Here is a 4,886-nt window from a genome sequence, read left to right as displayed (position 1 = left end):
CCTCACAGATTGTCCTGTTTTCCCTGATAAATTCCCTCCTAGCTGGAAGAATCAGCACATGATGTGTCCCACAGGGTCTACTTCAGAGTCATTCTTTTTGAAGGTCTGGCAGTTGTCAAAGACAAAGAAGGCATCAGCTGCAAACTCCTCTGAGCTGGTGTGCCCTCCTGGGAGCAGCTGTTCCCACACGGTGGGAAAAAATCCACCAATTTCTTGATAGATCATCAGTAATCACATACCAAACATGAGTTAATGGGCTACAAGAAAGGCTTCCTAGAGGGAGACAGCCCTACTTCTGAGTACTTATTGATGAGTGTTCTTGATCCCTTGACAGTATCCAGTGATTGTGGCCATCAGCCTCTGCGAAGTTCAAGAAATAACCACTTTTCTGATTTTGTCCTCACTTTGGGAAATCAGGCTTTAGAGTGAATTCTCCCGCTGTCTTCTGGACCAGACAGCACAGAGCCGTCTCCTTCTGGGACAGCCTCCATCTTGGGCCAAGGGTAGTAAAAGTGGCAACCACCATCACACTCATCACAAAGCAGAAAAACCTCATAGTTACCACCCTTCTGGCAGACCAGACAGGTCACTTTGTTGACAGACTTTTCTCAGGTAATGAGCCTCTCCATTTGGCTCATGCACAGGCTCACTTGAGCTATAGACTGTCATCACTCAAGGGCCTGGCACGAAGACAAAAGTGAGAGATGGTTTCATACATCTCTGTTGTGGTTCTCTCAGGTACCCCACTAGGTGTGCTATACAAGGCCTTACATAGCACCATCTCATGAGCTAGAGAGAGAGGCTCCCACAATTACTGCCACTCCACGTTCTGTTCCAGGATGGTCAGTCACATCACAGCCAGGCCCAGAGAGTTAGTACTTTTATGCTGAGGTGCCAGTCCTTCTCTGCCCCAAACACTCCAAGTAATTACTCCTGGAAGTCAGGGAGATGCTCACAGTAGGCCAAGTCTTCAAAAGTAGGGTCTTGGGTAGAACATGCCCAGCTCCAAATCTGCAGATCAAATGGGATAACTCACTGTTCTAGATCTTCTATCTATTGAAGTACAGCTAAATCTGTTTTGTATCTTCCCTTGTGGGGGGGAGCAGCTCCTAATTTCTTCTTGATAGTGAGGTAGCTCACTAAGTGCAAAGATGGGATCCTTTGAGGGCCATGAGCAGATTTACTGCAAGAAGACCCTGTGCTTATTATGGGTTTTGTGAAGTCCCTTCTCCTAAATCTCTCAGTGGTGTAGTCCAGTGACTCAGGATCTAGGATCCACCATCAACCTGAATACATCTCAAAAGGGACAAGCTGTGCTGTCAACTGAATTAGGAAACACTGCTCCATCTGTTTGAAGAACTTGCTGGCATGTCTCTCTGTTTTGGCTATCCTAGCCCTGTGGGACTCTAGCATTTCTGTAGTCTCTGGATCATCACTTAGGAATTATCACAGGCAAGGGAGTGGAAGAGAACTGTTCAGAGAACAGAGATTGGCAGCACTAGGTCTATTCATTGGCTTAAAAGAGGTATGCAGCTGAGGGGAAAGTGAGGTTGATCTTCAAAAATTGCTGGATGAGGTATAGGAGCAACATTGCACTGCATCTGGGTTGACAAGTCAAACCAGGGTGCTGGAGGAGCAGGGCATGAATCTGCCTCATCAGACCCCTCCAGGGGCAGTAAAGGGGCTGGATCTAGCTCTCATATGCTGCTAAGAGAGGTGAGGACTGACCTACTTAGCAGGGAGCAGTGGCTCTGAGTTTTGCTCAGCGAAATCAGGAAGTCTGACTGGCTGAGAGCGTGCTGGCTCTGACCCAGAAACAAAGGGGAGCCTTCTTTTTTTTTCTTTTTTCATTGAGTTTATTGGTACTCTTTAAGTACACAGTACAATTATATTTATCATTGGGATCTTGTACCTTTACATGACAGATCTTGGTTCTCAATTCCCCCCCACCCATTTACAAAGACTTTGTTTCCATTTTTTTTTTCTTTTCTGAGGTTTTTTTCTAATCCCTTATTTTCTTTCCCCTACCATTCCCACTTTCCTTACACTTTTATCCCTCTGACTCCAGAAACCCATGAGGACAGATAGGCTAGAACTCAGGCTGAAGCTGGAATTCAGGCTGGGTTTGGAGCTGGGGTGGGGCTGGGACTGAGTAGAAGCCTGAGGATGAACATGGGGTTTAACCTTGAGTGGAAGCTGAGCCTAGTGCTGTTCTGAATTCTGGTCCTTGAGAGAGGGCTCCAAGATACTAGGTTGCATAGACCCAGGCTTATTATTGTTAGGTCAGCCTCCTGTCGGGTAGAACTGGCAGGGGTGCTTCTCTTCACCTAGAAGAGATAAGAAGTTGATGATGGATGTGCAGCCACCTTTAAAAAACCTGCTTTATTATGTCTTCAAGAACTAAGCTCCCTCATGGTCCATCCACAAAGATAGCAGACAAAGACAGCAACATCCAGTAGCAGTGTCTGTATCAGTCTTGCCCCAAGGGTACTGCTTTAGTCATCTGGGATGAGTAAAACAGAATTCTGCAAAAAAGCTGAAGATCGCTGTTTTTTGTTTTTTGTTTTTTTTTCTTTCTGGCACTCTAATTCCAGGATACTAGAAGCTGTAGCATCAACCTTTCCATCTCTTTGACTCCTTCAGCTGTGGATAGCTGCCAGAGTCTTTCTCTTCATCTTCTACACCACTGGCATGAGGGATGGCCTTCTTGATTATGCCCAAAGCAGGTTGTAAGCAGGTCAGGCTGTAAAGAGTTAACCCCACAATTAGCTCATTTTAAGAAGCTACTCTGACTAAAGCTTATATGAAGCACCGCAGAAGCATGCAGGTTAGCATGACCTTCCCACTAACACCACAGCAGAGACCATAGAATTAGCCTGTGAAGCTGTGGTGCTCAATATGAGATATATCAGAAGCCAAGATCAGAGTAACTTGTACCCAAATTCTGTTCCCACAACTAAAACCTTCTTAACTAGAAGGACAAGGTTCTAACTCAACCCTGAAGTTGTCTATTCTGTTCCTCATTCGAAAATGTTTGTCTTTTCATTTACAAGCCTTGCTTGCATTCATATCCATAGCAACTGCAAAACTGCACATCTTTGCATGCAGTTACCTTTTATCCCAATCTGATTATTAATAAAAATCAATATTTGGTCTGACCAGGGCCTTTTCTGGCTGCTAAGCACTTGTCATCCTGACTCCCCACATTTTTCTTTAATTCTGACTTTGAGTTTCTAAAATCCTGTATCATGCATGGAGCAGGTAACTGGAATCTACTGCAGAGGTCTCCAGTAACTGGATTTCTCTGTGTTCTGAGAATTGAGCTTCCATCTAATGCCTTTCTCTAGCCCTTCCATCTCTACTTCAGGCTGCCCAATTTGCTTGGCCAGAGCAGTTTTCAGTCTCCACAGCTAGCCTTCAACAATCAATTCATTTATTTTTCTTTTTTTTTTCATTGAGTTTATTGGTACTTTTTAGCTATAGAGTACACCTAACAATCTATTCATTTTTATTGTAGCTGAACATATTCTCCAGAGACTTGTCAATCTCATTGGTGATAATGGTAGAACTATTGAACACACACACAATGCCAGGACAGCATTTTTCTATTGGGGTGGCTGGACTTAAAAAGGCTGAGTGTGTAGGTTGTCACTGAGTGTGAGCTCTAATTCCTGTGTCATGAGGAAGCAGCATAAAATCTCAAATACATTGTCTCTTGTCAGTGGAATCTCACACACCTTCCCCTCCCAAGATCTTTAGGGACTGACAGTAGGAGAGCAATCCAATATCAATGCCGCACAGCCTTTAGGAATATACCAACAGGTCTTGCACTTTGCCCCAGCTGTCACCTTGACATAGGAGTCCTTCCTGTGGGAACCCCATATGAAGTACATCTTTGGTAGGGTCAAAGCTCAGCGCCTTGACAAAGCTATGCAGAAACTCCACAATGGTCAAGAAGTCTGAGACCTTACTGGGCAGTGTCAAACAAAGGAAGCATGTGGTCTCAGGCAGGGATGATTGTCAGCTAGACAAACATCTTCTGTGGGATTCTGAATCTACTCCAAGGTTATCTGCTGCCTCCTGCGGTTCCTCCAGATGTCTCTGAGTAGCCAGTCTTATCTGCTTTTCTAGCTGGCTTTGCTGTGGCCACCTCATTCTTTTACTTCATTTTTGCCTTCTGTTTCTTCAACTTTTCCAGCTTTGCCTTTACCTTTTCTTTCTCAGTCTTCAATTTCTTCTTAGCATCCTTCTGTTTTAAGCTCATGTCTCTTATTTCCATTCGTTTTTCATTTACACTTGAATATGGGTCTATCACTCTTCTTGTTATATCTTCTTCCTCATCTTGTTTTTGCTTTTACTCATCTTTGCTTTGTCATACTCATTTAGTATTTCTTGGGCCTCCAGTTTCTTTGCAAGCCAGTTTTGTGTCTTATTCAATAGCTCAGGTATTTGAACTTGGGTGGCCAATGTTATCCTTGTTTCATCTCTAGACTTATATGGTCTTAGCTTTTTAAATGTTCCAAATTCAGCCCCATTTGCCAATAGTTGCTTGATTTCTGCATGACATTTCCTGAGGTGAGAGTTAAATCCACTGCAAGCCTTTTGATGTGTCTCTTCCAGATGTGACATGAATTTCAGCCCAAATTACATAAACATGGAAAATGTAGCTGCCCAGGCAAAGAACAGTGAAACAAGATTCCCAAAGTTGGAGTATGCTTAACATTTACATGGGGATAAATGAGAAGAATGTGACAAAACAATTCAAAGAGGCAAAGGAGATAAATTCATGAAAGTGATGACAAAGGTGCTATGGGTCACAAGGTCCTATAGGCCACTATAGAGAATTTTACCCTGTATGAGATCATTAAAATAGTACTATCAATGAA

At 43.5% G+C, this 4,886-nt stretch overlaps 1 pseudogene; it reads right to left on the bottom strand.

Moving 5' to 3' along the window:
• Window positions 1-413: 413 nt before the first annotated feature.
• Window positions 414-4,629, bottom strand: LOC104861816 (annotated as a pseudogene).
• Between the last annotated feature and the right edge of the window lie 257 nt (window positions 4,630-4,886).

The sequence above is a fragment of the Fukomys damarensis genome, unplaced genomic scaffold (genome assembly GCF_012274545.1).
Source record: "Fukomys damarensis isolate Sample0158 unplaced genomic scaffold, DMR_v1.0_HiC HiC_scaffold_39, whole genome shotgun sequence".
In the NCBI taxonomy this organism is placed as follows: domain Eukaryota; kingdom Metazoa; phylum Chordata; class Mammalia; order Rodentia; family Bathyergidae; genus Fukomys; species Fukomys damarensis.
The sequence above is the reverse complement of the archived record's forward strand: the minus strand, read 5'-3'. Positions and strand labels throughout refer to the sequence as shown.